We start from the raw sequence: 21273 nt of genomic DNA, 5'->3' as shown, positions 1-21273 counted from the left end.
CAATCAACCCTTGAGTGTTCTAAATGTTTTGCAACCAAGTGACAAAAATACCATATTAACCTTGTTTTGTTCTTAGCTGTTTTTCTTTTGGATTTCTCTCACCTTTTTTTTTTTTTTTTTTCATGAATTACTTAACACTGAGTAAGCTTCCTTTCCTGAATCTAGGACTCCCAGAAGTGTTTAATATTCATCAAGAGAGGTAACTCTTTGTAAAAAGGACTTTTCTTATACTTCACTCTGTAAACACATCCTTAGTGCCTACTAATGCAGAGGAAGCTTACCTGGGCCTTACTGCATCGTGACAGTGTCCAATGCAGCGGTCACTCATCACCCATGGCTACCGAGCACTTGATATGGGGCTAGACTGAAGGGAGATGTGCTGCAATGTAAACACACACTGGATTTTGAAGATGTAGAACCAAAATCCAGAAAATGCCATTAATACATTGTCATATCGATAAAGGGTTGAAATAACAATATTTTTGATATATTGGGTTAAATAAAACATTATTAACATTAATGTCATCTAGTTCTTTAAAAAAGTTTTAAAATGTGGCTACTGAAAAATATACAATGACATTTGCAGCTTGGATTTGTGACTTGTGTTACATGTTTCCTGTTCAGCACTGATTGCTAGGGCGGCAGCTCCAGTCCCGGTAAGAGCTAAGGGCCGGTTGTTTTGCAAGGAGCTGTTCTTCTGGCTTGGATAAAGCAGGAAAAGTTATCTGGGGGGAGTCCACTTCAGAGGTGTCTCAGAGGACAAGAAGAATTACTTGGCCAGGGAATGGGATGGGTATGTTCCAAGTTGGGGGAGTAACCGGCAGAAGGACAAAGTTTAAGGTGGCTGGAATTTAGGGAATGCATTGGGGACTGAACAATGATGAATGTGATGAGGATAATTTTAGAAGATTCTGTTAACCTAAAACACTTTTCCCTTATTTAGTGTGTGTACTACGTAGATTCTTCTGTAGTGCAGAAAGAACTTATTATTAAAAAGGAAGCAGAAGATCATCCTACACACCTCCAGGAAGAAAGTCGGGGGGGGGGGTTTAAGCCCACAGAACCCCACTATCCTTCCCTTATAGGGATCCCTGAGCTGGAAGTTTTGGAGGCCACTGGCCTGCTTCCTTAGCAGCAGCCCCAACAGCACTCTAGTGTTTTAGGAAGGTTCAGGCTGGTGCCCTGAAGCGGGACAGTGAGGTAGATAATCCTGAGCTGGTTAAGAGCCCGGGGGCTAACAAAACCTGGATTGGAGTTTACGATTCTCAGATTGTGGGCAACTTGTATGAGGTAAGCAGCTGGGACCATGAACTAACATGACTGACGATAGCAGTGGGTAAACGCATGAGGCTGTCAGTCCACGTGGGACCAGCCACCTTGTTGGCCACTGGCCTGTAAACAGACCAGGCCTGTCATTCTCAGTGGGGACCAGTGAGAATCCCTTAAACATCCTAACACTCAATAAGCCTCGATGCCACGACAAACAGGAACAAGGGAAGGAAAGAAAGGGGCTAAAAGCCTAAACATTTATCTTAAAGGGATTGTTTTGTGGTTCCATAAACTGGCAAATTAAAGTTTGTCCCAGACCCAACTATCCAGCTTCTTTGGGGGGTGATCAGATATATGAAAGGAAGAAGCTACATTGTCATTGTTTTTTTTTTTTTTTCCTCTGATTTTTTTTTTTGTATATTTTTTACATCATTTTTGTACAATGTATGCATTTTCATCTTGGTTATAGTCCCCATAAAATTCCCACCACCCTTGTTTTGATCCTACTCCCTCATCCCCCCCACCCCGTAGTGTCTCTGGTTTATAGTTGCATGTTGATGTTGATTTTTACTTTGTTATAATTATTCTTTTTCCTGGTCCCTTATTTAGGTTTTCTAAATTCCTGCTATGAGTGAGACCATCTGGTATTTTTCTTTTTCTTTCTGGCTTATTTCGCTGAGCATGATACCTTCCAGCTCCATCCATGTTGCTGCAAATTGCATGAGTTTATCTTTTTTGATTGCTGACTAATATTCCATTGCACATATGTACCACATCTTCTTGATCCACATCTTCTTGATCATCTATTTTTGAGCATTTGGGTTGCTTCCATAGCTTAGCTATTGTAAATAGTGCTGCTATAAACATAGGGGTGCAGGTACCCTTTTGAATTAATGTTTTTGTGTCCTTTGGGTAAATACCTAGGAGTGGAAGCTACATTGTCTTTGAATTTCAGTATAGTTCAAGGCTACATGAAGGAGCAGAAGTTAGGTAGAATAGCTCCTCTGAAGTTAATTTACTTTTCATTAGAGAATAATAGAAATGCTACATATAAGTACATATAAAATGTGGATTTGTATATAGTTAGAAGAAAGATATTACCTAAGAAGTTAGTGGGACAGATATAGAAAGAAGAATAAATATAGAGAACATAAAGAGCATATTCAATTGTCCAATGAAATGATTTTTATTTGTATTTATGTTTAATGTATTAAAATATATTAGACATTTATGTTACATCGCAAAAAATCAATCTTTAACTTTATACAATATGTGAGAGTGTGGGAGCAGAATGAAGAGGAGAAAGGATTATTTCTCTGTCTCATGAATTTATGTGTTTTTAGTTTCTGACATGCCAGAATTTGAGGTAACAAAATAAAGTATCATCAGGAGATAGTAGCACTGAGATGTCAAGAGGAGTATAGTGAAAAGTGGTTAGGTTTTTACTTCACCGTGGTGTTGAGGGTCTGTTCCCATGTGCAAGGAAACTGCACCCAGATGTGCTGTTCCAGGGAGTGCTAGTCAGTGAGGACTGTCCTACAGCCCAACTCTTCCTCTGGTTTGGAATGTTCTTTGTATATATCCAGGAATTCCTCTTGGGTTAATTCAAACTGGCTTTCCATTAGTTGTAACAAATGTCTCAACTAATTCTTGGAGTACTTAATTCCAAAGGAATACCTTTAACTCTTTCAAATACATACATTTACATATAAGGAATGCAATGGACAGATATGTGCTGCTCAACAGGGCTCTGGCTAGTACTGTTATGTTGTTTGTGTCCTTTTGTGCATTAACCCTCAAGTTCAACCAGGAAACATATTAGTAACCTTGGTCAATAAATCTGAACACAATAAAATATTTTAGTTTTAGTTCTTCAAATTTTACAAGACTTCAAATGAACTTGGATGTTATGAGTGAGTGAGATTTTATTTATCTCATTCATTCTGTATAATAGTTTCTCAGCTTCCATGGTTTCTGCTGCTTCTCCTTTCTTCTTTGTCCTTCTATGTACAGAAGGCAGGGGTGAAAATTGAGGGGTCATGTAAGCATATCTCTGATTTTAAAAAGTTTGGAAGAGAAATCTTTGATGTGGTTGAATTCAGATAATCACCTAGCACACTCCTTTCTGGAAAATTCTACTTGCTTGATGTGTAAGAATTATAAGCTAGGGTACTACCAAAAAAGTATAGATATTTTAAAGTGACTATTTTGGTCAAAGGTCTACAGTAGTTTTCCATTTGTGTTGCCCTTCAATTTGTCATTAAAAAATTATAATACAAATATTTACATGCTTATCCTGGGGAAGTCAGTATAGTTATCGGGTGCAATTAAACCATAAGACTACTATGGAAACCATCAACTTCTCTCAAGCCTTCACTCATATGTACCATCTCCTCCACACTCCTTCACATCTGTGCATTATCCTACTGAGATAATCCAAGGCTGACTTTCCTATCATTCCTTCTAAATGGAACCGTCAACTCATCAGTTTGTAATTTTCAGCAAGTATACTTTCATACATTTTAATTTCTAGATAACTAGACCATTCATATCAGGATGAAATTAGTTTTTAGAATGATTGCCCTGACCTTGTTGCTAAATAGCTATTATGTATGCTATTTGTGTTCCTGAATTACTCACATTGTCACCAATTGAATCCTGGAGCTTATAATTCTGTTTTTATTTTTTTGATTTTAATTTTATTTTGTAATTTTTAATTGAGGTAACATTGTGATTTGTAACATTGTGTATAATTCATAGATAGTGGGTTATACCTCTTCAGATGTGTATTACCATACCGCACTCTGCACCAAGACATCCATAGTCTTCCACCATATTATAATTCTACTTCTTAAGATGTCCACGTGACACCAATTTAAATGTTTGAAAATAATGCTAGAAAATTAATAGGCGTATTAAGCTCTTATGATCAAAATGTCTTGTCATCTTTAGCGATTTGACTGAGTAAGCCAAACACAGAGCACATTGTTGTTGAAGCAATATATTCTGAAGAATTACACATTTTTAGCTGGATTGTTCATAGGAATTTTATGTTTCCAAGTTAATAAAATATCTTAGTGTTTACAACTGGTGTTTCACTGCAGTTTTCTGCCAAAATCTTCAGAAATAACAGAAAATTCATTTTTATAATGGATTAATTTAAGAATATTGGCTCTTTCCCCTTTATCATCCTACTCTAATGAAAGATAAAGGATTATCTTGAAACAGTTGGCTGTACTCATGGCAAGATATTAATATAAATAGTTAAATTAACACCTATCATTAAAGTTTTACCAGATAACTATCAAAGGTAAAGGAGATTTTTAAGAAATTCTGTAAACAAAGTTATGATCTTCAATTATCTTTAAAAGCTTTGATATAAAGCTCAGGAAAATGAACAGACAAGCTCTGACCACTTGTAAATGATACTGTCAGTATACTAAATGCTGTAAAAGTGGTATATGGTATAAAAAGTGAAAAAATTAGGTGTACTCCTGAATTGGATTTAATAAGAAAAGTTTCATATTTGTGTTAGGAGATAGAACTAACATAATCTCTACTCCAACTAGAAAGGAGATTTAGAGAGCGTAAACATGATTCTAAAAGCATTGGCTAACAAGGAAATAGCCAATTCAGTGAAAATTGATGCCAGTCTGATAATTTATTATGTACATATAATATAGAAAATGGTGAATTGTAACTAAGATTTTTTTACTTGAAGATTTTTAGCTGAAGATGTTGCTTCCATTTAGGGTTTTAAGTGAAAAAAAGGCATATTTTAATTCTGTAAGAAAAGAAAAATTGGGTTACAACAAAAAATCTAAGGCAGTAAGAAAGCTATTCTACTTAGAATGTTATCCCCATTTATTTCCTAAATCTCTAAGGACAATACATAGGGAGCTTTTAAATAAAATTTTAAGAGCCATTGTTGTATTTAATGGCATTGATGGTCATTCATTTGTTCATTCATTCAATAAACAGTACAGTGCCTGGTATGTGTACACTGCCTTAGGTTGCTGGGAGTGATATAAAAATGAATAAGTTATAGTGCCTGCTTCAAGAAGATCACAAGATAATAGGTACAATATGTGAAATAAAAAAAGACAACGCGCTACTTGGGTCTTGTTTACAACAGTCTCTCTAGAACCCAGTCTGGTATTTGGGATTCAGTAAGTCCTTGTGCAGCAGAATTGGTGTAATAAAAGAGAGTTGCCCAAAATATTGTGACCAAAATCTGCAGGGAATATTTGGGTGTTTAAAGAATTAATCTTGAAGGCTGAAGGAAAGTTTGCCAAGAATTTTAGGAAGAGGGATGTTTCAGAAACACAGAACAGAATTGCCAGGATATAACATTACATAATAATGTTTGTGTACTTGGAGAGGGATGGAGAGGGATTTATGAAGTTGGACTCTGAGTGGGAGCAATCATAGATAATGCTAAATATGGTGCATCTAGATTGTTTGGGTCCTGTATTACATCAAAAGGCATTTAAGCACTATTCTTTGGAATGTGGGGAATTATAGCAGGCTTTAAAGATGAGACTCATACCAGCAAATTTGTGAACTTTGAAATCACAGTGGATATGGGTTGAAGGTAAAAGATTTAAGTCAGAAAGATATATACAGAATTTTTCAGGCCGTTAGGAAGAATACGCTAAACCAGTGACATGGTCAAGTTGGGGAGACATAGAGTTTTGAGTGACATGATTAGGTGGCTGATTATATATAAGGTAAAGGAGAGGAGAGTTGACTATACCCTTGTGATTTTTTTTTTCTGGGGTAAGTTTCTATCTCTACTATTATTTGGGAGAATTTCCAATATAACAGAGACCTCTTCCTATACTTTTAAGCATAACTGCATAAAATAAGTTGGATTAAGTGGCACCTGTCTTACAATTCAACCTCCTATTGGTGCTAAAAACTGATTTTAGACAGGGTGCTTTCAGCTAATGACTGATGAGTCATAAACCAAGGAAAAATCACCTTAGACCTTGGCAAATTTCTTACCATTCTCCTGTACCAGCCAGCATTAGGCTAACATCAAACTCACTTTAGGGTTAAAAAAGATAGCAATACTTCCTATGCTATATGCATTACATACATGCAATAGGACCTCATAAAGTAATTGCATTGGAATCTTCATGCACAATAATCACATTTTTCCCTTTCTCTGTGGGTTAGCTGGTGCACTACCCACATGACTTAGGATATAGTAGGGAGTTCAACAAATATTTATTGAATGTGTGCATGTGATTATTTTTCTGACAATCTAGAGCAGAAGTTCTTTTAAATGACCCTTAGCCAGTCTACTGACTCCACATAACTGATACTCCTCATTCCTTAGTGCATGCTGACTAGCTCATAGCTCCCTGAGTACTGTGTTTAGTTGGCTTTTTTCATGTCCACCTCATCACTTAGGGCCTTACAAAAGTTGGTTGAACTGTTAATATCATTTGAACTGGTTGTTTTGGTTTTGCAGCATAGTCACATTTTAATGCTAAACTGTGAATGTGCAAATATAAAAGATATAGGAGACAATTTCTCTTTTTTTTTTAAAGATTTATTTATTTATACAAGCACTGGGTACAGTCAGAAGCATGGGAGGGTGAGAGAATTCACCAGAGCCAGAGCGGAGAGCAGAACAGGGAGAATGACAAAATATACTGCTGAGGGGAGCAGCGGGCAGCAGGAGAGGTCTGCGTGCCATGTAGGATCCTCTCCCGGTGGCTGGGGATCGAACCGTTGCTGCAGAGGCTGCAGGCAGCTCCGCAACCCAGCACTCAACCACTGCACCACCGGGGAGGCCCTAGGAGACAATTTCTTAGAAAACCATATCAAATGATTTTGAAAGTCCCAGTAGATGTGAGTTGCTAAAAATTGCTATCCAAATAGATGTGAATAGAACATATGTAAAATAAATAGTAAAATTTAAAGTCTATACCTTGATAGTGTTTTTATGTTTTTGCTCCACTTTAAAGAAAACTAAACCAGAAATCATAGATAATGCATTATGACTGAAGATATTCATGGAAAACAACAGAGAAATCCCATTCAGTAGTCTTAAAACCTACAAAGAATTGTCTTGACCTTACATCAAAATAGTGGCAAAAGTGTACATTTCTTTATTTTTAGATTACCTAAAATGTTCAGGGAAACATTTGCATCATTAAAAATTTGCATCATTAAAACAATTCTGCCTTAATCAGACTTTTAAACAATTCATTAACTGGTAGTTTTCATGAGTTGGGTAAGAGAGTCATTGTGTTTTCCCATGAGAGCTACAGATATCAAGGAAGTCCATGTCCACACTTAAACACAGTCACATACACTCAGGCGTGCCACTGGGCCCCAGTCTTTGCTATGTTGGCCCTGGATAAACACATTAACTTTCTCATAAAGCCATTTCTTTGAAGGTGTACAGCTCTCTTCACGTAATAAACTATTCCTATCAGACAGAGGAAACAGGAGGGATTTTGAAGATATCCCAGAATATCATCAAGAGGCAGTGATTTGGAAATGGTCAACATCTAAGTCCACCCAATGTTTGGGAATATTATACACTGATAACCAGCCACATTCCATTGAACACTAGAATATTCCTCATTTTGAAAATTGGTCAGAACTAGAAATCAATATTTTTGTGTGACAGATTTGGTCTTTAAGTTGGAGGTTGGTTGTCAGGAAAAGACCCCTTGAACATGTGGGAATACGCTCTATAGTACAAGCATATGGAAAATTCATTTCACAGGTGTGGCAGCTAGACCTCAGGGTACCTCTGGAGAGTACCCTCCACTTGAATGTCAGCAGGACCTGTGAGTTGTGTTCTAACCAACAGAATATGGCAAAGATGATGGGGATGCTTGTCCCATAATTTGGCTTCTCTCATTTATGCATTTTCCATCCATATGCATATAAAGACAGCTCCTAGAGACTTTTGAATGACCTTGAAGGAATGAGATACTATGGTAGAACTGTCTATGGAAAGGGTCTGCTATATGTTGAATGTTTGTGTTGAAACACAATAAAAAATTCATATGTTGGGCCTTCCTGGAGTCACAGCGGGTTGAGAGCAGTGCTGTGAAGCTGTCCGCAGCCTCTGCAGCCTCTGGTCTATTTGCCTGTTCTGCTCCCCGCTCTGTCTCTGGTGAATCCTCTCACCTCCTGCTTCTCTGGCCTGTACCCCAGCAATCGTATAAATAAAAAAAAAATCTTTAAAAAAAATTCATATGTTAAAACCCTACCTGTAAGGTGATAGTATTGATAAGTGGGATACTGGGAGGTGATTAGGTCCTAAGGGTGGGGCCATCATGAATGGAATTAGTGTTCACCGAGACACCAGAGAAATCCCTCACCTCTTTCACCATGTGAGGTTACAGTGAAAACACAGAGGCCCTTTATGGCACTGACACCAGACACTGCATCTGCTGGCACCTTTATCTTGGATTTCCCAGCCTTTACAACTGTGAGCAATACTTTTCTTTTGTTATAAGCTACCAGTAGTTTGCATTTTGTTATAGCAGTTTGAACAGACTGAGACAGGGTCACATGGCAGGAAAATGTGGGTGGTTTCTAAAAGTCGAGGGCCTCAGTTCTATAACTGACAGGAACTGAATTTCATCAACAACCATATGAACTTGAAAGAGACCTGGGTTACAGATGAGAGCACAGTCTTGGTGACCTTGTGGGACCCTCAGCAGAGGAACCAGCTGAGCCAGATCCAGACTCCTGATCACAGCAGCCATGAGATAATAAATGGGTGTTGTTTTAAGTCATTGAGTTTGCAGTAATTGGTTACACAGCAATAGAAAATGAACATAACAGGATCAGTAGACCTATTCTTTCAGTTTTATTTCTGTCTTTTTCTTTTTATAATGTGACTCAACATGACTGGATGCAAATTATGTTAGTTTGTGAAATGAAAAAAAAGTTTCTCAGGTTTGATGTATTATCTCAATTTTCCCTGTAATTATCTACAAAAGTATAGATATATTTTTTCAGAGTATCTCATGTTCCTGATTAGTTTGGTAGAGATTTCCCCTACCAAATTTTTGACATACATCACTGCATAAATTTAAGACATACAGCATGATTTTTTTTTTTTTGATTTACATATATTTTGAAATGATGACCTCACTAGGTTCAGCCAACATCTATCGTCTCATGTAGCCACAATAAAAGGAGATAAAGAAGGGGAAAGAAAGGGAAAAAAACCCATCCTCCTTATGATGAGAACTCTTAGGATTTACTCCCTTCACTTTTCGCGTTGTGAGCAGGACTGGCTATTGTCATCCTGCTCCACATTACTCCCTAGTCCTGATTTCTCTAACTGATTTGTACCTTTTCACACCTTCCTTTATTTCCCTTATTTATTACTATTGATTTAGACATACAGTTTATTTAGGAATTAAAAAAAGGACATATAATAAATTTTTAGGCAAATAAAAGTGTTTGTTCCCACTGGACTTATTAAATGAGAAAGAAACTTTGTAGATGTTTTAGCGAATGGACAAGGCATTCCTATCACGAGTGACCACGTATTATTAGTTCCTTTGGAAATATACTCTCCTCTGCCCTTTTACTCTCCCCTCTCCACTTATCTATTGATCCTTCTGTTTTTTTTTCCCTTCTCCCCAGTCTACTATATACTGTCATCCGGAGCTAGTTGGCAGGTCCATTCTATGCACATGATATAGAGTGTTTTCTTGTGGAAATGCAGTCTACAAAGCGAAAGTTCACTTTGCTTATACCTGCATATGTGTTGTCCATGTCTTGAGGAAATTTCAGAACCTCCAAAGATGGAGGAAGGGAAAGGAAGACCACTTTTATTTAAGGACTCTACTGATTTCAATATAATGGTCATTCTTAAGGATTTCTATAGAGTTACCACTGATCTGTCAAGAAATGTCAAATGGAATAGATTATATCTTGCCTTTGGTGTCCAGGATGCTTTATAAACAGACAGCCTGAGTTTGTGGCATTATTTTATGCTTTTATTATTGCTCTGGAGAAGCAATGTGATACTGGTTATTAATCTCATTCTAAATGAAGCAAATTTTTATATATGTGGATGTGCCCACATGGTACATCCCTTAGTGTTAATGAGAGTGTAAAAGATTGACTCTGTGTCTTTAGCTGAAAGGTTTTCAATTTCCAGCTGCCTGGAAAAAGCCAAGGAGAGTTCTTATGTCATTGTCATGCCAACCAAAAGTAAAATGTTTTCCACTTAATGATGAGAAATAATTCCCAGGTCTGCCCACCTGGAGGAGATTGAAAAATGGCTCATTCATTTTCAGTCATCAGGTTCTTTGCATGTCAATAATAAAAGCAGATCTTTTTTACACAACAATAAAAAAATGGTAGGCTAATGTCCTGGTTTCTGTGTTGGGGACCCATAAAAAATTTCTCTTGGACCAAAGAAAAAAAGAATAAAGAGATTTAAAACAAGATACTGTCTCTAAATAAAGAACAAGTGTCGTAGGAAGACACACATCCATCAAACAATTAACCTTCAAATGGTGTTATGTATTTTGGAGAGGAATTTTGCCACCCCAACAATGGAGAGACGTTAATTTTACCAGATTAAAAAAATAATCTATGTTAACTCTTTAATGGTTTAAAGAGTGCATGTCATCTAAATGGCTGACAGATTGCTGTGTAACTAGAGCTGAGGAACTGGCGTGCAGAAATAGGCTGTCAGTCAAATAGGTGTCATCTTTGCAAAAGCCTGGAACATGTCTTTTCTATTATTGAAGAGCATTGTCATGTTGGCAGATTCAGGGACAGAGTCTGAAATAAAAAATATTCATGCCAGTAGAAGTGTCTGATTCCCCAGATCTGCTTAATGCGTTTCCTCCTGAGGCTGAAGACCTTCTAGGTCATTCTGGTCATTAGATTCAATTAAAAATTAGGAACAGAAAATTGATCTTTATCCACTTTCAAAAGCATATTACGTGGTATGTGGATGTTAATAATTCAAAACTTGGTGTACATGTATTTCCTTGAAACTTAACAGTTTGGCGCAAAAGAATACCAGGTTAGCCCAGAGGAGAAAACAAATTACCTTTTGCCTTTCTGACATCTTATTCTCCTTCAGTGCACCTGGACAATCTCCACCTGGCAGTGCTCTCAATCATGCAGATGGAAAGTTAGGGAGTTTAGGTGGCCCCTCCAAAAACTGATGAGGTTCAGCTTCACCACTGGTCTAATAGAATGTGCTCATAGTGGAACAGTCTACATTATATGCATCTGTCTTTCAGGGACCAATAGGCTGCATATATTCTTTTTTTGCACCATAAAGCAAAGAAATATTTTTCTGACTGTTTCCACATTTACTTACCCATAATATTATCAGTAGGTTGCTTTTATCATTATGTCTAGTTTCATGAATAATACTTTAGTGGTATAGCTTGCATAATATAGCATTTGAGAAGGACTTTTTATCTTCTAATATATCTGGACCAGAATAACACTTCTTTTAATGATGTGTTTATTTTACTTCCAAGATGTTCAGTGTTTTAAAATGAAGCTAATATGGGAGAGTAATATGATGGATGCTGCTATGTGTATGCACAAAATGATAAAGTAAATCAGTTAGCTTATTTTCCTGCATAAGAAGTCTTACAATTGATTATTAAAACTTGTTTAGAAGTGTTGAATCAAATTCATCAAGAAGGGGAATAGAATATTTGAAAATATCTCTATTTTTATTCCTGCCTACTGACCAGAGAGCTGAATAATGCAAGCTTTGAAGAGATTCAGTTACTAAACAGAAGTCTCTAGAGAATAATAACAAGAGTTTTTATTTACATCACAGTACTTGTGCACGTTAAGAAGGAGAGATCATGAAGAGTCTTTTCCTATTTGAATAATTTCAGTACATTACCAGAGCTAATTTTTGGTAATGTCCCTAAGACTGTAAGCAGAAACACTATACTCCCTGGTCTCTTGTGATCAGAAACTTCCAAATCAGACTTGCAAATCACTTTCTCATCATATCACTGGAGCTGCCAGATAAGAAGTCTTGTAAGAAAGGGAACAACGAGATTGCATTCATTAGTGTCATTGTACTCTAATTGAAGAAGTGACTTCTTTTGTATCCTTAGATGGAAAATCAGTAAGCTTGTGACTGGCTCTTTATAGGTACCTTTGGGCTGATTGGTAGGAGAGTACTTACATATTCCGGAATACCTATAATAATGGAAAATACTCTAAAATATGGTATCTACTCTTTGAAGTTTACTTTCAGATGGTGATTGCTCTTGAAACGCCATTTATTGCTTGTCCCATTATGAGTTATTGGAAAGAGCTTCCCCAATGGACATGTTCTATTATTCTATTCAACTCACTGGTTTACATGTAGTATCCCTAGTTGGCATGATATGTTATTAATGTTCTTTATGTATCTTAAATACGCATGCGGCTGTGGGAATGAATAAGTTCACCCAAATTGAGAAGGTAATTTGAGACCAAAGAATGAAGCAGTCACATCCATTAATCACAACTAAATTTTATTAAGAGCAATTTATATATAGGGTTCCTCAGCTCTGGAGTCAGTGGACAGAACGTGGGGTGGAGGCAGGATTCACACCACCCACCCTAACAAGAGTCTTTTTATGCCTTGTAGTATGTGCAGTTACTCTCATGTTAAGACCAAAGATGCCCCATTTGGGTGTGAGACATGTCACCTATCATCTTTTTTTCTACCAAGGTCAATAGTGTTGTGTGTGGATCATGAGTACAGATTAATACACATGAAAGTAATAATGGAGGATTTTGCTGTCTTGTCTGGGTAGGGCAATTAGTGGTAACAGATCTAAGATGGCACTGATACAAGATGGAATCAGTTTGGTTTTCAATTATTAGACTCTGCAGGATCAGCTCATCTGGCACCATACTTTTTCCAGTGGGTATCAGTTCTACCCCCTGACCTGTGCAGGAAGAAGGATATGGTAATTATGGAGTCTCATCAAGCTATAAATAAGCAGTATTTGCCTCAAACCATAGGCACATTTTGGAAGAATGAAAGAGCATCCCAAAGACATATTATTTATCAGATCTGTAAACTGTTTGTGACATAGCTTGAAATTGGAAAGCCTGCTCTGTTACTTTATCCTTTTATATTTTTGAGCTTCAATTTTCTTATCCGGAAGATGGGATTAATAATTTCTACTTGGCTTTAATGTTATGAGGATAGAATGAGATGATAGATGTAAAAACACTTAGTAAGCAACATAAAGCACTGTAGAAATGGAGGTTATTTTGTAAGAAATTCTTTTTCATATCTTCTGCCACTTGGTAATGGAGTAAACTATCTTGCTAGCTACTGAGCTTCCTATGTATAGGGAAATTAAAGCAGAATTTGTTAGAGACACTATAAAATGACAGATACAGTGTAAGTGACAATTGTCAAGATGATTATATGGTATTTACAAGTATATATCTCTATTACCCTTTGATTTCATTTACAATTACATGTAATTATAAAGTGTTTTTTTAGGGAGTGGTAATGGACTTGCCAAATATGCATATGAAGGAGTATATATCAAAACAGTGTTTTAAAAATTATACAGATGTGATAAAGATATTTGATTTGTGTACTATTAGGAGATGAACTGTGACAGGTAACTCGTTCAGGTCACATTTGGCCAATATATTTGTATCTTTTAGAAATTGTTTCCTATTCTGGGAGACCTAAGACCTCAACAAATCAATCTCTACCCTCAAAGGCAAAATGAAGTTTTCTACCTTATTTTACCATGTTATTTACTTCATGAAACATGAATTCATTAAATACCCTATAAAAATGAATAGTTAGTGCTTAGGCTGGAATAAATTACTAAAGGCACTAATCCTAATTTTTGCCTTTAGTGTAATAAAATATATCCCATGGCTTGGGTGTGTTTGAATTTTTCCTTTGCCCTGTTTTTCTCCTATGGTTGGCAGTGTTCATCAGATAATGACCCACCAACCTAAGCAGACTTAGTATGCAGGATAATCAAAGCGGGTGAATACCAGCCTCCAGGAGAATCATATTTCCTGCTTCTCAGTTAAATGTATGTGTGTCATAGGAACTCCCGCAAAATTGTGCCTAGGGGCTTAAGGATTCAAGTCAAAGCAATATATAAAATGGATACCTTATAAATCTAGCTGTGGAAGATTGATGTTAAGACTTCTTAAATGGTTTCTAAGTCCATTGATGAACAGGGGTGGCACAGTTAGTAGTGGGCCATGTTATTGTTTTTTAAAAAAATCATTAAAGATATTTGAACTTGTCAGAATCAGAGAGCTTGAGTTTTGGAGGAATTCCAGGAAGGAAATGCTTTATACAAAATGCTCCCAAATGATTTAGGTAAAGCAAAAGTCTATCAAGTAAAATAGACTAGTTCAGAGTTTTTAAATCACAAATACAGTTGCATCAGTTTTACTCATTTATTCAATTATGTATGTACTAATTGTGCTTTAGATGGGTCACCTACAATTCTAAATGCTCTGTTGCCAAGGGGGAAGAAGACAGCTGCGGTGCCAACTTTCCTGAAGCTGATGGTACAATCAGCTTCTGTCCCACAGAAAAAGATGATATCAGTGATCTTGCGTCATGGACAGCACGTTAGCATGTTGCTCTTTTATGTGTGTATTCACTGTTGAACTCCACCCCCTAAATTGAGGGATGGATTCTCTTAGCAGAAGAATTACCCAAATTAAGGGCAAATACTGGTAGTGAGAGGAATAGCAAAGCTTGTAATGTATATTTATTCAGAAAATTCAAGAATGTTGTATTTATCCTGATTGTGCTGTAGGTTAAATTATTACATGGAGGATTTCCTTAAGAATGCTGATTAGCAAAACAAAGCAAAACCTTTATGTTTCATTTCCAGTAAGGTGAAAGAATGTATTGTTAGAATCAAAGGGATGCAGGCCTCAAGAAAAGGAGGGGCTAGGGACTCCCCAGTAGCCCAGTGGTTGAGCACTGGGCTGCAAAGCTGCCCTCAGCTCCTGCAGTGCTGGTTCCATCCCTGGCCACCGGCGAGGGTCCCACATGGTGCACAGACCTCTCCTGCCACTCCCGCTGCTCCCCTTAGCAGTGTACTTCGTCACTGTCACTCTGCCTGCTCTGCTCTCCCCTCTGGCTCTGGTGAATTCTCACCCTCCCGCGCTTCTGATTGTACCCAGTGCTTGTATAAATAAATAAATAAATCTTTAAAAAAATAAAAGAAAAGGAGGGGCTATTGATGTTGATGCTCTTCTACTTCCACTGCCACAATATCCGTGGCACCCCTTTGCTGCCTGTCTACCCAGACTCTAAAGCTATGATTGGGCAAACCAAATGGATAATTGGTGATGTTTAGACTTTTTAGAAAAGGTATATTCTCACCTACAAATTCCTCTGCTTACATGCTTAAATCTCACCACCAGATTCTCTCCAATACCACTTGGGGATCACATGGACATATACTGGTTGGATTGTCTTAATGAAAAGACATCAAGCCAGACATTGAAGAAAACACAAGATGCATTAGATAATCCCTTACTCTCAAGATTCATGTACTCCAGCTCTTGAGATAAGAATGCTAATAAAATATTGAAATAACATTTATGATTATAGATGCTTTTTCACGGGCTAGTAGCTGATGAATTGCCAAGTGAATTGTCTAGCCAGGCCTTTGGTACACTTTATGGAGTACAGAGGCTTAAATTCTAATCATCCTTTTCACTTTGGAGGCACCTCTGCATGAGTTGAAATACACTAAAAGAATTGGTTTCCAGCTAATACAGTCCAGAGAAGGAAGAACATTTTTAATTATTTTCTTCATTTCTCCTTTATACTGTACCTCTTGATGAAGAAACATGCCTCTTTGGTGAAAGCTCCTTTCCACAGTCTGACAATTCATCACCCATCTCTGAGTGCCTCTCTTCTTTTTGCTGTTAAGCTCAATGTTCAGACATTTATCTTCACAGAGGTGAACAGAAAGAACATCTTTAAATATGGCATCAATATGTCTCGACCCAGAAGAAAGCCTCTTAAGTCAGTTCCCCTCAATCCTGTTACTACACATTAACTTTGAACAGGATTATCTACCAGCCTGCCAGTCAAGATGTTCAGGGAAAAGAGAAAAAGGAAAGCAAAGAGCTTTTCTGTTCATCAGTCTGCCATGGGACCAGCAGGATGAAAATATGTTCTGACCTCGCTTTCTTCGTGTATCTACAAATTACTGATATTACAGTGTATGCTGCACTGAAAAAAATATTGATCAGGGTACACACATATGCCTCCATAATATACAGAATTGTCCAAAAATTTAGAAATTTAAACTTTATTTATCTGCATATATAATTCATAACATTTTAAATCAGTATTTTAAATACAGAAGAAATTCAGTAGTTGGTTTCTAAAGAAGTAACAATTTAGATTGTATTGGTTTGTTATTAAATGAAATAATTAGCACTATTTCAATGTCATTAATTTATATGTGTATATTAAGTGCTCAATTAGTTTAAAAAATGCAAACTTCCTAAGGGCTGGCTGTAGAAGGGAAATGAATGACTTAGCAGTGGCAAAACATGATTGAAATTTTGGGAATGTAAACTAGTTCAGCCATTATGGAAAGCTTTGTGGAGGTCCCTAAAAACTCTAGAAATGGATCTGCCATATGAACCCAGCTATTCCATTCCTAGGAATCCATCCAAAGAACACAAAAGCACTAAACTAAAAGGAAACCTGCTCTCCTATATCTATTGCAGGACTATTTATAATATCCAAGACATTCCCAAAACAGATGAATGGATCAAGAAGATGTGGTATATATACACAATGGAATACTACTCAGCTATAAAAAACGAAAAATTCATGCCACTTGTGGCAACATGGATGGAGCTAGAAGGGTTGATGCTTGGGGAAATGTCAGAAGGAAAAAGATAAATATTGGATGGTTTCATTTATATGTGGTATATAGAAAAACCAAATAAAGGGTCAGACAAAGACAAACCTTGAAAGCTGCTCATAGATGTGAGGCATCCAGAAGAGGAGGAGAGATGGAGAGGGATGAAAACAGGGAGGGAGAGGGAGAGCAGAAGGGAATATGGTGATGGACTATGGGTGCTTTGGTGATAGGAGAATTGCACTGATGACACCTGAATGGAGAAATTCTATATTGCCCAAAAATTGATGTAAGAAAAAATAGTCCTGCATTAAAAAGAAAAAAAAAAAGAATATAAGTCTTCCACGTCACTGGAACCAACTATTTCCATACCTCTATTGCACCACATGGACACTTGGGAATAGCTTCTGGAGGGAGTTCTATAAACAGACGTTGATGACCAGAAAGGTTCACTATGTAGTAACTGGGATGTGGTGTGGGAAAGAACTTTTTACAGTTATGATTCATGAATATTCTATGGACAAACAGAGAGGCAAGCTGTTTAGGAGCTTTTTAGTTACAGACTATGAGGATAAAATACCATTGCCATTTCTAAAGTCCTTCACGTCTGTGTTTTGTAATTGAAATGGAAGTATACTTTTCATAATCATGGGACACTCCATCTTTCCTTCCCATATCTCATGATTTGTTCTACCTTTTGTTGAATAGACTTTCTGATCCCTATGCCTCTATTCTTTTTTATACTTTATTTTTAAAGTGCTCATATACAGTTTTAAGGTTCCTCAATTATATCTCATTCAAAAATTTACAAGTTTGACATTTTTAGACTGTAATTTCTTAGAGAACAAGAACATAATTTCAACTTAACTCTGTAGAGGAGCTGTCAGAAACTGGGAAATGACTGAGATTCTACCTTCCTTGCAAGATTTTTTGTTAGCCTGACAATTTCATGTATATTGGCAGAAAGCAGGAAACTTCTAGACCAGAGGTAGAGGATTTCCTTTATGTTACAGAAATAATAGTGCCCAGAATATCAGTGTTTCTGGCACCTGTTCTCCAAGCCCCAATTCCCAAAGGGCAGTGCAAAGAATGTCAGGAGACAGCTATACTTACAGTGGGTTGCTTTACAGGAGAGGAACTATAAGTTTAGGGAACCCAAATCTTTTATAATGGGCAGTAAGGGTGCCTGCCTTTTGCTCTAAAGGCAGACATTGTTTCTATGTACAAGGGTTCCTCATTATACAGTGTCACAGAATATTAGTTTCAGGATACCCCACCTTTCCTCAGGATACCAAAATCCCCAGATGCTCAAATCGCTTATAACTGGCCCTCCATATTGTCAGGTTCTGTATCCCTGGATTCAACCAACTGACATCTATAATTGGTTGAATCCAAGGATGCAGAACCCAGGGGTACAGAGAGCTAACTGTTTCATCCACATGTAAGTGGACCCAAGCAGTTCAAACATGTTGTTCAAGGGTCAACTGTGGTATATTATCCTTCTGAAAAATTCAATTAATATGGAAGTGGAAGCTCTCTTCACAGTTCTACCCCATCCCACCTCCCTAGGGGTAACTACTGTTAGCACTTTGGTTAGAGGAAAGTGATAATCATTAAACTTTTAATGATTAAAGCTGTGCAATGATATAATGGACTTTTCTGGGAAGTATTTTCCTACCATAGATAAGCAAACCACAGATTTTCAAGGTTGTAATGGAGGATAAATGTCCTTTACAGGACTTTCCAACACTTAGATTCCACAACTCTGGTAAAAATTAAGATTTTGTGTTATTAATCCCACTACAAATTATTTTCATTGTTAGTTTAAAGAAAAATTAGTGAGTGATATATAATAGTTTTGCTCTAAGCAAACCATCATTCTTAGTGGTGCTGAAATATCTCATCAAAAGAGAAGGTCTCCAATGGAAGATTTCAATATTCTTTACTCATTAACTTTTTTGTATCAGGCTAGAGTGCACATGTCTAATATAAAGAGAAATTAGAACCCTTGCTCAGTGTTTCCTGTCATGCGGATGGAATATGACACGTCCCCTTTTGTTATGCTCCATACTTGACAAAGATTGGTAGCTAGCGTCACGAAACAGAGGGCATTATCATATTCTTTTCTCTGAAAGGAGATTGTATATTGATTCTTTTCATATGGCACTTTTCCCAGGAAGGAGAATGGAAGATTGCGAATATGAACTGTGGTTGCTCACGAGCGTAAGGAATGCCAGATAAGCAAAATAGGATTGAATTTGTTAAATACCAGTTTTCCAAAATTAGTTAAAGCTTTAGAGTTTTTGGCAAAGTTCACATCCTAGCTAACTGGAAATTACAGTATGTGAAAAGAGGCCCCGTCTTACTCTGAAGACTGGTTCCCAAGACTCGGAATCACTGTGGAGAGGTGGGGTTGGGAGTGATGGGCTAGACAGCTGGCCAAGACTGCAGGTGGGTGGAGGAGGTGTTGACAGCACTGGGCACTGAGTCTGATGCATTGTAGTCAGACGATACACATTTGTTGGATGTTGTTGGAATGAGTGGAGCCAGGGAGTGGTTCTTCTGTCTGTGGCCTTCCCTTTCCTTCCTTTCCAAGCTAAGGAGTTTGCTGCTAGTGTCTTAGTCAAGCTTTGGGTTTTAATTCAGTCTGGGAAACTGAATATGCTTGATACTGAAACACTACTGAAGCAGAACCTGAGGTGACCTTGATGATTCGGGAGACAGCTTTGGGATCCTTCTTGTGACCCTGTTTTTAACTGAACTTTAAAATGCTGTTTGGGAGCTTCGGCTCTTTTGGTTATATTTTGAGAGGGGTCATGTTCATTACTGAGTCTGAACATAAACTTACTGGCATCTACTCCAGGAATTTCTGTAAAGTTAAGTTGTATGTAACTATTTGTGATTCCCTGTCCTGAATGTTGTGGAGTGGGCCACCAAAAACTTATCATTTTTTTCAGTCAATATATCTGAGATGTTATATTCTCTTGCTTTCTCAAATAAGAGTATGTTAAATATGATATTGTATATATACATGCATATATTCCACATATATTCCATTATATGTTTTTATCTATATAGATCCGTAATGTTTTTATTTCCTTCCACTATTATTTTTCATTCTTTGAAATCAAAAGCATTTGTCTCCAACACACACACTGACGATTTACTTATGAACTCATCTTGGCATGCAATCCAGAAGAGCAGATGCAGACAATGAGAGTTCCTTTCATGTCGACTTCTTGATTTCCTTTAGCTCTCCCATCCTGTGCTGTGCACTCAGCACATGAGGCTGTGTTTGTTTTCTCTGCTGCTCCAACAATGGAACTAGGTGTGCAGTATGTGACTGTATCCAGTTGGTGTCTGGTATCCAGGTGGCGAGAACATTTTCCCATAGTATTACGAAGGAAGCTTGGAGAAATGTTTGAGGCTTGGTGATTTAATTTAAGTAATTCAAAAAGAAAGTGCTTTTGACAAAAGTTAAATAGGAGACGGGAAAATTATGTTTATCTTAAAAATCTAATGTCTGTTCAGATTTTTTCTTTTTTTTTTTTTAAGTTTTGGCTAATAGCCTGAAATCTCTATAAAGTCTTGTTCAAGTCTAATTTGGAGCATAAATGTGCTAGGTTCAATCTTTTAACAGGTGTTTGGGGTGATTTCTTCCTGTGGTTAAATATATATCTGTTCAGATTCAAAATGTGCTTGCTTTCTATAACCATCATAAAAGTCATATACTTACCATTCTGGAATGTTTACCTTTCAGCAACCTGACACAAACTTGACACGAAAGTGTGGTGAGTCAAACATGACTGTTCTAACATCAATGCTCTGTGTTTTCTTAGTCGAATTCAGTTACAGAAGACGGAGGAATCTATGTGTGTACACAATCACAGTGGATGCAGAGGTCCCGTTGTTTCTAGGCTGTCCTGCCTCTCAGTCTCTCGCCACCTTGCCAGGGTTTGGCCAGCCTCTACATCTCCTAGGCTGGCGCTCGCTTCATCCAGCTGGCAGAGCTGCACTTTCATATAGACACATCCCATAATGTCAGAGATTTAAAGCCTGCGTACATCTTATGTGTACGTACTTATTAATACGGATCTGTGATATTTACTGAGCACCCATAATGCGCTAG

Source organism: Talpa europaea (genome assembly GCF_964194135.1).
Source record: "Talpa europaea genome assembly, chromosome: 5".
NCBI lineage: Eukaryota > Metazoa > Chordata > Mammalia > Eulipotyphla > Talpidae > Talpa > Talpa europaea.
This window is presented reverse-complemented; position numbering follows the sequence as displayed.